Here is a 15,110-nt window from a genome sequence, read left to right on the forward strand (position 1 = left end):
TGGAGTATGTTATTTACACGTATACACGTGTCATAATTAAATGGCAAGCCCATTCAATGCTTATGATGGTTTCTATATGTGGTAGAAGTTAGGCCTGCACCTTACTGTGCTACCGACTTTTTCAGATAAAAAAAATATATTTAAAATTTGGCTCGATATATTTTGATTATTTTTATGGAGTATGTTATTTAGACGTCTACACATGTTATAATAAAATGGCAAGCCCATTCAATGCTTATGATGGTTGCTATGTGTGGTAGAAGTTAGGCCTGCTCCTTATTGAGCTACAGATTTTTACAGATTCTAAAAAAATTATATTTCAAATTTAGCTCGATAAATTTTCATTATTTTTATGGAGTATGTTCTTCACACGTTTACACATGTTATAAAAAAATGGCAAGCCAATTCGATGCTTATGATGGTTGCTATATGTGGTAGAAGTTAGGCCTGCTCCTTACTGAGCTACCTATTTTTCAGATAAAAAGAAATATATTTCAAATTTTGCTCGATAAATTTTGATTATTTTTAAGGAGTATGTTATTTACACGTATACACGTGTCATAATTAAATGGCAAGCCCATTCAATGCTTATGATGGTTTCTGTATGAGGTAGAAGTTGAACCTGCCATTTATTAGACTACTGATGTTACAGATTTAAAAAAAATTATATTTCAAATTTGGCTCGATAAATTTTGATTATTTTTATGGAGTATGTTATTTACACATATACACGTGTCATAATTAAATGGCAAGCCCATTCAATGCTTATGATGGTTTCTGTATGAGGTAGAAGTTGAACCTGCCATTTATTAGACCACTGATGTTACAGATAAAAAAAAATATATTTCAAATTTGGCTCGATAAATTTTGATTATTTTTATGGAGTATGTTATTTACACGTATACACGTGTCATAATTAAATGGCAAGCCCATTCAATGCTTATGATGGTTTCTATATGTGGTAGAAGTTAGGCCTGCACCTTATTGAGCTACCGATTTTTACAGATTCTAAAAAAATTATATTTCAAATTTAGCTCGATAAATTTTGATTATTTTTATGGAGTATGTTATTTAGACGTCTACACATGTTATAATAAAATGGCAAGCCCATTCAATGCTTATGATGGTTGCTGTGTGGTAGAAGTTAGGCCTGCTCCTTATTGAGCTACCGATTTTTTACAGATTCTAAAAAAATTATATTTCAAATTTAGCTCGATAAATTTTCATTATTTTTATGGAGTATGTTCTTCACACGTTTACACATGTTATAAAAAAATGGCAAGCCCATTCGATGCTTATGATGGTTGCTATATGTGGTAGAAGTTAGGCCTGCTGCTTATTGAGCTACCGATTTTTACAGATTCTAAAAAAAATTATATTTCAAATTTGGCTCGATAAATTTTCATTATATTTATGGAGTGTGTTCTTTACAGGTCTACACATGGTATAATAAAATGGCAAGCCCATTCGATACTTATGATGGTTTCTATATGTGGTTTGTAGTTGATCCTGTCCTTTACTAGGAAGATACACTCGTTTGCATCGCTCAATCACGTCGTGGTTGAAGTTTGTTAGCGACGCATACTCACCTTTAGATTGGAGTTTGTTCACTGCACTCACTTGCCTTCAGGTTTAGCTTGTTTGCTACGCTCACTCTCACTCACCTTATGGTTGCAAATATAAATAATAAATAGTAATTCATTTATTAACAACATTTAATAACAAAATTAATTTCTAAAGGGAATTTTCCATATACCGTACCTTATGTTTTAACCATAATTTTTACTTGTAATAATTTTACCACTGGGTAAATTTACCTTAATTAAACTTATTTTTAAAAATTTCACTTTATCTTAATTTTAATGAGGTTTTCATTATTTAGCTAAAACTTTACATTATATGTTACAGTGACAATTTTTAGTGTTTTTTAGATTGCGGCCTCCTCCTCCCCTAATAGCTGCTCCTTACCTCGCCATAATTTTACCACTGGGTCATTTTATCTTAAGTTCACAAATTGCCAACAATGGTTTATCTTTTTGTTTAGGCTTTACATTAAATGTTACATTGACTATTTAACTTTTTTTTAATGCAGCCTCCTCCTCCCCTTATAGCTGTTCCTTACCTCGCCATAATTTTACCACTGTGCCATTTTATCTTAAGTAAGTTCACAAATTGCCAACAATGGTTTATCTTTTTGTTTAGGCTTTACATTATATGTTACATTGACTATTTAATTTTTTTTAATGCAGCCTCCTCCTCCCCTTATAGCTGCTCCTTACCTCGCCATAATTTTACCACTGGGTCATTTTATCTTAAGTAAGTTCACAAATTGCCAACAATGGTTTATCTTTTTGTTTAGGCTTTACATTAAATGTTACATTGACTATTTAACTTTTTTTTAATGCAGCCTCCTCCTCCCCTTATAGCTGCTCCTTACCTCGCCATAATTTTACCACTGTGCCATTTTATCTTAAGTAAGCTCACAAATTGCCAACAATGGTTTATCTTTTTGTTTAGGCTTTACATTAAATGTTACATTGACTATTTAATTTTTTTTAATGCAGCCTCCTCCTCCCCTTATAGCTGCTCCTTACCTCGCCATAATTTTACCACTGTGCCATTTTATTTTAAGTAAGCTCACAAATTGCCAACAATAATGGTTTATCTTTTTGTTTAGGCTTTAAATTATATGTTACATTGACTATTTAATTTTTTTTAATGCAGCCTCCTCCTCCCCTTATAGCTGCTCCTTACCTCGCCATAATTTTACCACTGGGCCATTTTATCTTAAGTAAGCTCACAAATTGCCAACAATGGTTTATCTTTATGTTTAGGCTTTACATTATATGTTACATTGAATATTTAAATTTTTGTATTGCAGCCTCCTCCACCCCTTTATAGCTGCTCCTTACCTCGCCATAGTTTAAACCCTTACCACTGTTTCATTTTGACTGTAGGCCAATATTAGATGTAAAAACCTTGAGCATGATTTTAGTAAATATTAGTAAGATTTTTAACAGTGTTCTCATGTGGTTTTTAATGTAATAATGATAATCACTGTTTTATTTAAATATAAATTTTACAGCCTCTAATTTTCAAAGACTTAGAGACAGTGAATGAAGGCAACCTATTACTCTTATTTTTGTTGTTGTAAATATTTAGTTTGGTAGTACCTGCATAAAATACAAAAGAAATCTATGTGTTCTAACACTTGAGTAGAACATGGCACATCAGGTGGTAAGCAATTTCCACCACCTTTCTTACTAGTGTGAAACCACCTTTTACAAGCAGTACATTCAACGCAAAAGTCATTTTGGTTTCTTGGTGAGTCGGGAAATTGTACATTGCAAATGTAACATGTATTAACCATATAGCCTGAATAGCTAAGGAGCTTTTTGAATAACAAAATTCTATGTTGGTCTGCATCAAACATCAAGTCTATTGAACCATTTGTTTTTAATTGTTCTATGAAATACAAAATGAATACACCACAATTGTAACTGTCAGTTTGAACAGGATGTCTTAAATGGCCATGTTGCCATGTTTTGACTAAGTCATCAAACTTAGTGTTGGTTATGTTTAAGTAAAATTTGAGAAAGTTATTAAATATATACTTCTTTCTGTTAGGATTGACAAAATCTGATGAAGGATCAATAAGGTAAAATGTATGGTCCTTCACGTTTGCATAGCCTAAAACCCAGTGTACGTTATCAATGTTCAATGGGAAAAATAGCTGTTCTGCAACAGAAATATCTGCAATTGATTTTGTAATCAACCAGTGGTCAGGTTTGATATATTCTCCTTGGACAAGACTTAACGTTGCAACATTGTCATGAATTATTGAACTGTTATGGTTGTCTTTTCCCATGAGCATAAGCCCTACAGCCTCTATGACAGAGTTGTCCAGCCAAGATTTGCCCCGTAACAGTTCAATATCATTAATGTACAAGCAACACTTAGAGTTGTTTCGACCTTCGATGGAACAAACAATGTAATTGTTTCTCTGTGTTAATTGAGTATAATAGTTAGGGTCAGAAATCAAGCCATTATCTAAAATCAGATTTGTTATTGTTAATTGGTGTTCATGTGTCATAACGTAAGGTTTTTGAACATGATTTTGCAAGTACTTAGATTGAAAATAGCTTGGGCGAGTTATCTTAGAGGGTTTTTCCCAAGACTCCTCGACAACATCCATGTCTTCATCTGACAGCAAAAGCTGTCCAGTTTTATTATTTTCCGGTGCTGCCTGTGATTTAGAATTTTTTTTAGATTTAGTACTCAATTTTAAATGTCTTTTACCAACATTATTCCTCGGTTTACGAACACAACAACCTTCCTTTGGTATGTTTAGTGTGATTTCTTTGCAACGGGCCTCAATAACCTTTCTTATCAGCCTAATAAACCTGTTAGCTCTGAGATTAGTTTGTCCCTTTAAAATAACATTTTTAACCATACCAAACCAACTTTCAACCGGGGCATTGCTTAATCTCTTTAATGCTTTAACATTAACTTTGCTTTTTAACAATATGGCAGACCACAGTGGTAAAAAAGCTACAAATCTCTTAGCAATGAGAATTGCTAATTTTGGGCAGTAAAACGGATTCTTATTAGGCCTACAGTCTAAATTTGAGCTGTCAGGGCTATTTTCTTCAGATAAAGGACAAAGGTCTAAATCGGCTTTATTTTCATCATTTAAAGAACTTACAACTAAACCATGCATAGCAAACAATTCAGCCTTAGTGTAACAAATTTCGTTAAAGAATGGACTTTTTTTGTATAAAGTTGTGCAACTTGTATCTTGAAACATTTCATCTGTACATTCATTTTCACTATCAAAATCTGTTTCAAATGTGCTTTCCTCAACAGTGCATTCAAAGTTTAAAATACCTAAAGCGTATTGGACTTCAGAGTTGTTGTTATAGGTCATTAGTACAGTGAAGGTGTGACTCAATATTGTTTTAATTTTTTCATATGAAGTACAGTTTATGATAAAACAAAGTATTTGTAAAGCAAACTGTTTAATTGATTTTCGTTCCTTTGACTGCAAATTTAATGTTGCTGCATGTATATTATTTACACATATTTTCACAAAATGGCAACAGCAGACATGTACAGTAACTGTGACCGGTTGCACACTGGCTTTGTTATGTACAAAGTTGTGGCAATGGATTAAGTATGAAGTAAGGTCCATTTTGTTCCATTGAACAATAACAGCTTCGATTAGGGCCCAGCTAAAGTCTACAACAACCCGTTGAGCAAGAGGCCACTTATTTTCTTGAATAAGAAAATCTTTAAGTTTTAATAACCAACCCCCAATAGAAATGGCATTATGTTTGCAAGTAATATATTCAGACAATGGTAAAATTGAACCATCAGTTTGGAATACGATACTATAATATAACACTCTTTTACCATTACATTGATCAACTGGACGTACAACCTTGCCAGTTGCATCCAGATGTAGGACAAAATCACTTTTTAATTGCTTAGTTTTTTCTTTTGCTAAGCAGGCAACATGTAAAACATCTTTGCTATAAATAATAGCTTCAAAGGGATGTGTTACATGTTGCAAATACCTATGTTCTGGATCACTTTGTTGGTCTCTCATTAAAAATAAATCGGTTAGGCAATCTTTATGTAAGTCATCCTTAGCTAATTCTTCTGATTTAGCCAACCTTAAAACACTATAAGATTTTGCATCTTGTATATTGTTTAATTGCACACCCTCAACATCACACTTCTTGACACTCTCCAATCTAATAATAGATGCACTTGTTTGCATGAGTTTTTCTTTCATGATATCTCTAGCAACTCCACTTAATTCTCTAGTTTTTTTGTATACATTCATTCACATTAGTATAAACATTTACCTTAATCGAATTGGATTCTTTGTGATTACAACAATCCAATCTGAATGTGGTAACATAATTATGACCACAATAACAATAAATAGACATTAACTTCTTTGAAGGTTGTTTACAATAGTTGACATTGTTCATTTGAAAGATGCAGCCTTTACTTACAGAAAACAAACAATCAGATATTACTTTGGGATAAGTTTTTGTTAATAATTTACCTTTTTCATCTATTAACTGTGACCATACTGACAGTGGAATAAAAAACGTTGTCATGTAGTGGGTACACAAGAAACTTCTTTTTTGTTTGTCAGTATTTAAGGATTTAGGAAAAATATCAAACTTTACAGATACTGAGCTAGTTGGTTTGGACAACTGTTGATATTCAGAGTTGTCTGGCTGTGCACATGTGACTTGAAAGGCGTTATTCATTTCAGATTGAGATTCATCAAGTTCACAAATATTTTCATTAGCAACCCCATCAATTTCAGATTGAGATTCATGGAATTCAAGTTTTTCATTAGCAACCCCATTAATCTCAAATTGAGAGTCGTTAAGTTTACAAATTGTTGTATTATCAAGCACTGTTCCATCTAAATTATTAATTTCCGGGTCTCTATGTTTAAGAATACAACATGAACTTATGAACTCATTGTTGTCAAGATTAACCCTTTGGTTTGACAAACTGCTACACGAAGGTGAGCGAATTGATGAAGTCAATTGTGGCTTTTCAACTTTTGATGAAAATTGAATTACCGTCGGTCTCACCTGGTTTGCAAAATCCGATCTTAATTTATTTGCTTCACATACAATACTGTGAGCATTTCTAAAAATAAATGATTTAACTCTAGCTTTGTCTTTGTTTTCATTTAAACCAAAATGAATAATAGCATCATTAATTAATGCAGCATTAATGGTACTTGTTTGCAGCTCTTTTTCTGTCAATGTTGGTAGTTTTAAAGACATTTTAGCAATAGCAGCAATTTTTTTAGAAACAGATACTTGTTTCCATGAGTATCTGCTTTTCATTAGTATTATGTTTAAGTTTATGTCTCTATGCACATTCATTGTTACGATTTACTAAACCGGTAGTTTGTAAAATAATTTAGGAAGTACCAAGTTTTTAAGTTTATTGCCTTGTAACAATTACATTGCCTTATTAGGCTTTGTTGTTTAAGTGCTATTGAAAATTCTAACAAATGTATAAAACAACACTGCATCAATGTACATGTCCTGGTGCTTCAAGGCAAATTGTTAGCAGTAGGCCTACACAGTTTGTTACTAAAATTAAGATTTATAAATAAATACTCATCCGTGGTACAAGGTAGTCTGGGTGTTCTTCAATATGGTGGTCAAAGGAAATCCAGGTGTTCTCCACAAACAGCAGAAGGTGGTAGATGAGCCAAATTTCCGTTCCACTGAAAAGGTTATTGTTACTGATTTTAAGCTTTGTAGTAGTGTTTGACTTATACAGTTTATTGGAGAGATCCCTAAGTGGATTTTTTTCAATCAAAAATTGTTGAAAATATTTTTAATCCGTCTTGTATTGCAAAAGAAAATCATTATATTTTTTAATTTTTATATAAATCTAAGAAAGTACAAAGTGAAATGATGAATGCTATCTGACTGTTATTATACTGTTTACGAATCATGTTAACGGTCCGTATGAACTTGTACATAGCGAGTATGAGGATAAGCATACTGCGTTGTCTGTCTGTCGTCGATGAGTCACTAGGACGGCGCCGGCGCAGACGACCTGCGCGAAATTTTTAGCGCATCTTGGGGAGGTAATGGCGAAGGAGGGTATGTTCCCCCTTTCCGCGACGTAACTGTGTCGTGGGAGTTGGAATCCTGTGTTACCAAATGGAACTGGATACACAATGATATAATAACATTTTATCATTTTTAAATATGGAAAATGAATTTTTTAATTATGAAACTAATTTATAAATGTTGAATTATAAAATTAAACTGTCATAACCTAACCAATTCTACCAAACTTGCTGATAATATGAAAAAGCTCTAAGAAAAAATTTGAATAAAGGTTTGCTATTTTAAAAAAATAGTTCTCTTCATAAATAACATTATAAATGGCTCAAATTCGAACAAAAGATGTACAGTTAAGAAGTATTAGCATTCTAAAGCAAAATATTTGACAAAAAGTATATGCCCCCGGGTGAATTCGAACTCGAGACCTCCTGAACAGCAGTCCGAGACGCTATCAACTACACCACGAACGCCACTGGAACCTCTTAGTGATTCAAAGTATGAAAGAGGTAAGTGGAATAAGCTTTAGTTTAGTATATTTTTATATTACATAGACAGCGCCGTCCTTGTGGAGCGGCCGCTTCAGGCCTCGCGCAGGAGAAGGCCTCGCGCAGCGAGGCCTGCCCGGCGAGGTCTACCCGGCGAGGCCTTACTATCGCTAGAAATAAGTTAATGTTTTGGAATGAAAATAAAAAAATAAAGGACAGACAGATACATGTGCCTAAAATATGTCTTATTTATTATGAATTAGCCTATATCAATTGTTGTATCGATTAAAAACCTACGAACGACATTTAAAACACAAAAGAATATCAAACAACGTTTGACAGCTCGGCGGCGATGACGGAACCCGAGCCTCGCGGCAGCCACCGAGCCACCCCGGTGAATGTGAGTGAGTCATACGCTTACTCTTACTGGTGCCATTAAAGTTCTATTGTATGATTAATTAAGTTCAATTTATTTACAGATGTAAATGTTTACTGGATTGAATGGATAATCAGCGTGGATAAGACTGACTGTAAACTACTCGCATTTCGCAATAAACATAAACCTATAACAATTTTGTCATTAAAGTAAAAAGTAATACTGTGAATCAATTCCACTGTTTGTAATGATACTACCTCTTTTAATTTATTATTAAAAACTCATTGACAATTATAGGTAATATTTTTTACCTTTAAACCCCCCATTACAGACCAACTGCCGAAAACACAATAAACCTATATTTACAAAAAGTACATAAACAAGTTAGCCTATGAGCATTTACTATTTACAAAGTGACGGGACGACAATCCACAGTGAAGAGAAGTGTTCATTTTTTTATTAATTATTGTAAAGAACTTCGTGGACAATATTTATGATATCCACTTTGGAATTGGAACAATAATATGTGCAATTAGCTATAATATTAACGGCCATTTTCAGAGTATAAAATATTCATTTTTTTTCGTCAAAGTGCTTAAAATGACGACTTTACAAGTATAATTTTACACAAATTTTCCGGGGGAAAACCCCCAGACCCCCCGGTAAGCTTGGTTAAACAAGGCCTCACAATTATGTATTGCCCCAGACCTCGCATTTTATAAAGACGGCTCTGTACATAGACAATATACATGCCTGTATTGGGGCTGTTTACCTTAATCTGTTAAAAACAACGATAAAATATCTCTGGACGACCCTTAAAATAAACATCACGCCCTTTGGTAGGCTATCATAATTGTAAACAGTGATTGAATAAATCTGTCAACAGATCTTCCGGCATTTCTACTCTAGCCCTCCGGATGAGCTAAAAAAAATAAAAGTATCGTGTTACTTTCAATGATGTTATCAGCCCAGTGGGCCACAGTCCGTAATAGGCCACTGCAAATAATGTGTCAAGATAGGTACCATTTTAGGCAAGGTTTTACGTAACAATTAAGTATGCTATATTAATTAAGTATAACATTAAGTATGCTACAGTTCAAAGATATGTGACCAATTCCATTTCAATTATGAAATACAGTCTAAATAACATACTCCATAAAAATAATCAAAATTTATCGAGCGAAATTTAAAATATGATTTTTTTCTTCTGAAAAATCGGTAGCTCAGTAAGGAGCAGGACTATCTTCTACCAACTATAGAAACCATCATAAGCATTGAATGGGCTTGCCATTTACGTATGACATGTGTATACGTCTAAATAACATACTCCATATAAATAATGAAAATTTATCGAGCCAAATTTGAAATATAATTTTTTTATCTGAAAAAAAAAAACCGTAGCCCAGTAAGGAGCAGGCCTATCTTCTACCACCTATAGAAACCATCATAAGCATTGAATGGGCTTGCCATTTAATTATGTCACGTGTATACTTGTAAATAACATACTCCATAAAAATAATCAAAATTTATCGAGCGAAATTTGAAATATAATTTTTTTCTTCTGAAAAATCGGTAGCTCAGTAAGGAGCAGGACTATATTCTACCAACTATAGAAACCATCATAAGCATTGAATGGGCTTGCCATTTACGTATGACATGTGTATAAGTCTAAATAACATACTCCATAAAAATAGTCAAAATTTATCGAGCGAAATTTGAAATATAATTTTTTTCTTCTGAAAAATCGGTATCTTAGTAAGGAGCAGGACTATCTTCTACCAACTATAGAAACCATCATAAGCATTGAATGGGCTTGCCATTTACGTATGACATGTGTATACGTCTAAATAACATACTCCATAAAAATAATGAAAATTTATCGAGCGAAATTTGAAATATAATTTTTTTATCTGAAAAAACCGTAGCCCAGTAAGGAGCAGGCCTATCTTCTACCACCTATAGAAACCATCATAAGCATTGAATGGGCTTGCCATTTAATTATGTCACGTGTATACTTGTAAATAACATACTCCATAAAAATAATCAAAATTTATCGAGCGAAATTTGAAATATAATTTTTTTCTTCTGAAAAATCGGTAGCTCAGTAAGGAGCAGGACTATCTTCTACCACCTATAGAAACCATCATAAGCATTGAATGGGCTTGCCATTTACGTATGACATGTGTATACGTCTAAATAACATACTCCATAAAAATAATGAAAATTTATCGAGCGAAATTTGAAATATAATTTTTTTATCTGAAAAAAACCGTAGCCCAGTAAGGAGCAGGCCTATCTTCTACCACCTATAGAAACCATCATAAGCATTGAATGGGCTTGCCATTTAATTATGTCTCGTGTATACTTGTAAATAACATACTCCATAAAAGTAATCAAAATTTATCGAGCGAAATTTGAAATATAATTTTTTTCTTCTGAAAAATCGGTAGCTCAGTAAGGAGCAGGACTATCTTCTACCACCTATAGAAACCATCATAAGCATTGAATGGGCTTGCCATTTACGTATGACATGTGTATACGTCTAAATAACATACTCCATAAAAATAATGAAAATTTATCGAGCGAAATTTGAAATATAATTTTTTTATCTGAAAAAACCGTAGCCCAGTAAGGAGCAGGCCTATCTTCTACCACCTATAGAAACCATCATAAGCATTGAATGGGCTTGCCATTTAATTATGTCACGTGTATACTTGTAAATAACATACTCCATAAAAATAATCAAAATTTATCGAGCCAAATTTGAAATATAATTTTTTTCTTCTGAAAAATCGGTAGCTCAGTAAGGAGCAGGACTATATTCTACCAACTATAGAAACCATCATAAGCATTGAATGGGCTTGCCATTTACGTATGACATGTGTATACGTCTAAATAACATACTCCATAAAATAATGAAAATTTATCGAGCGAAATTTGAAATATAATTTTTTTATCTGAAAAAACCCGTAGCCCAGTAAGGAGCAGGCCTATCTTCTACCACCTATAGAAACCATCATAAGCATTGAATGGGCTTGCCATTTAATTATGTCACGTGTATACTTGTAAATAACATACTCCATAAAAATAATCAAAATTTATCGAGCCAAATTTGAAATATAATTTTTTTCTTCTGAAAAATCGGTAGCTCAGTAAGGAGCAGGACTATCTTCTACCACCTATAGAAACCATCATAAGCATTGAATGGGCTTGCCATTTACGTATGACATGTGTATACGTCTAAATAACATACTCCATAAAAATAATCAAAATTTATCGAGCGAAATTTGAAATATAATTTTTTTCTTCTGAAAAATCGGTAGCTCAGTAAGGAGCAGGACTATCTTCTACCAACTATAGAAACCATCATAAGCATTGAATGTGCTTGCCATTTACGTATGACATGTGTATACGTCTAAATAAAATACTCCATATAAATAATGAAAATTTATCGAGCCAAATTTGAAATATAATTTTTTTATCTGAAAAAAACCGTAGCCCAGTAAGGAGCAGGCCTATCTTCTACCACCTATAGAAACCATCATAAGCATTGAATGGGCTTGCCATTTAATTATGTCACGTGTATACTTGTAAATAACATACTCCATAAAAATAATCAAAATTTATCGAGCCAAATTTGAAATATAATTTTTCTCTTCTGAAAAATCGGTAGCTCAGTAAGGAGCAGGACTATCTTCTACCAACTATAGAAACCATCATAAGCATTGAATGGGCTTGCCATTTACGTATGACATGTGTATACGTCTAAATAACATACTCCATAAAAATAATGAAAATTTATCGAGCCAAATTTGAAATATATTTTTTTATCTGAAAAAAACCGTAGCCCAGTAAGGAGCAGGCCTATCTTTTACCACCTATAGAAACCATCATAAGCATTGAATGGGCTTGCCATTTACGTATGACATGTGTAGACGTCTAAATAACATACTCCATAAAAATAATCAAAATTTATCGAGCGAAATTTGAAATATAATTTTTTTCTTCTGAAAAATCGGTAGCTCAGTAAGGAGCAGGACTATCTTCTACCAACTATAGAAACCATCATAAGCATTGAATGGGCTTGCCATTTACGTATGACATGTGTATACGTCTAAATAACATACTCCATAAAAATAATGAAAATTTATCGAGCGAAATTTGAAATATAATTTTTTTATCTGAAAAAAACCGTGGCCCAGTAAGGAGCAGGCCTATCTTCTACCACCTATAGAAACCATCATAAGCATTGAATGGGCTTGCCATTTAATTATGTCACGTGTATACTTGTAAATAACATACTCCATAAAAATAATCAAAATTTATCGAGCGAAATTTGAAATATAATTTTTTTCTTCTGAAAAATCGGTAGCTTAGTAAGGAGCAGGACTATCTTCTACCACCTATAGAAACCATCATAAGCATTGAATGGGCTTGCCATTTACGTATGACATGTGTATACGTCTAAATAACATACTCCATAAAAATAATGAAAATTTATCGAGCGAAATTTGAAATATAATTTTTTTATCTGAAAAAAAACCGTAGCCCAGTAAGGAGCAGGCCTATCTTCTACCACCTATAGAAACCATCATAAGCATTGAATGGGCTTGCCATTTAATTATGTCACGTGTATACTTGTAAATAACATACTCCATAAAAATAATCAAAATTTATCGAGCGAAATTTGAAATATAATTTTTTTCTTCTGAAAAGTCGGTAGCTCAGTAAGGAGCAGGACTATCTTCTACCACCTATAGAAACCATCATAAGCATTGAATGGGCTTGCCATTTACGTATGACATGTGTATACGTCTAAATAACATACTCCATAAAAATAATGAAAATTTAGCGAGCGAAATTTGAAATATAATTTTTTTATCTGAAAAAAACCGTAGCCCAGTAAGGAGCAGGCCTATCTTCTACCACCTATAGAAACCATCATAAGCATTGAATGGGCTTGCCATTTAATTATGTCACGTGTATACTTGTAAATAACATACTCCATAAAAATAATCAAAATTTATCGAGCCAAATTTGAAATATAATTTTTTCCTTCTGAAAAATCGGTAGCTCAGTAAGGAGCAGGACTATATTCTACCAACTATAGAAACCATCATAAGCATTGAATGGGCTTGCCATTTACGTATGACATGTGTATACGTCTAAATAACATACTCCATAAAATAATGAAAATTTATCGAGCGAAATTTGAAATATAATTTTTTTATCTGAAAAAACCCGTAGCCCAGTAAGGAGCAGGCCTATCTTCTACCACCTATAGAAACCATCATAAGCATTGAATGGGCTTGCCATTTAATTATGTCACGTGTATACTTGTAAATAACATACTCCATAAAAATAATCAAAATTTATCGAGCCAAATTTGAAATATAATTTTTTTCTTCTGAAAAATCGGTAGCTCAGTAAGGAGCAGGACTATCTTCTACCACCTATAGAAACCATCATAAGCATTGAATGGGCTTGCCATTTACGTATGACATGTGTATACGTCTAAATAACATACTCCATAAAAATAATTAAAATTTATCGAGCGAAATTTGAAATATAATTTTTTTCTTCTGAAAAATCGGTAGCTCAGTAAGGAGCAGGACTATCTTCTACCAACTATAGAAACCATCATAAGCATTGAATGTGCTTGCCATTTACGTATGACATGTGTATACGTCTAAATAACATACTCCATAAAAATAATGAAAATTTATCGAGCCAAATTTGAAATATAATTTTTTTATCTGAAAAAAACCGTAGCCCAGTAAGGAGCAGGCCTATCTTCTACCACCTATAGAAACCATCATAAGCATTGAATGGGCTTGCCATTTAATTATGTCACGTGTATACTTGTAAATAACATACTCCATAAAAATAATCAAAATTTATCGAGCCAAATTTGAAATATAATTTTTCTCTTCTGAAAAATCGGTAGCTCAGTAAGGAGCAGGACTATCTTCTACCAACTATAGAAACCATCATAAGCATTGAATGGGCTTGCCATTTACGTATGACATGTGTATACGTCTAAATAACATACTCCATAAAAATAATGAAAATTTATCGAGCCAAATTTGAAATATAATTTTTTTATCTGAAAAAAACCGTAGCCCAGTAAGGAGCAGGCCTATCTTTTACCACCTATAGAAACCATCATAAGCATTGAATGGGCTTGCCATTTAATTTTGTCACGTGTATACTTGTAAATAACATACTCCATAAAAATAATCAAAATTTATCGAGCGAAATTTGAAATATAATTTTTTTCTTCTGAAAAATCGGTAGCTCAGTAAGGAGCAGGACTATCTTCTACCACCTATAGAAACCATCATAAGCATTGAATGGGCTTGCCATTTAATTATGTCACGTGTATACTTGTAAATAACATACTCCATAAAAATAATCAAAATTTATCGAGCGAAATTTGAAATATAATTTTTTTCTTCTGAAAAATCGGTAGCTCAGTAAGGAGCAGGACTATCTTCTACCAACTATAGAAACCATCATAAGCATTGAATGGGCTTGCCATTTACGTATGACATGTGTATACGTCTAAATAACATACTCCATAAAAATAATGAAAATTTATCGAGCGAAATTTGAAATATAATT

This window comes from Macrosteles quadrilineatus, unplaced genomic scaffold (genome assembly GCF_028750875.1).
Source record: "Macrosteles quadrilineatus isolate MER2022 unplaced genomic scaffold, UCM_ALF_1.0 Scaffold_2__2_contigs__length_208266976, whole genome shotgun sequence".
NCBI classification, from domain to species: Eukaryota; Metazoa; Arthropoda; class Insecta; order Hemiptera; family Cicadellidae; genus Macrosteles; species Macrosteles quadrilineatus.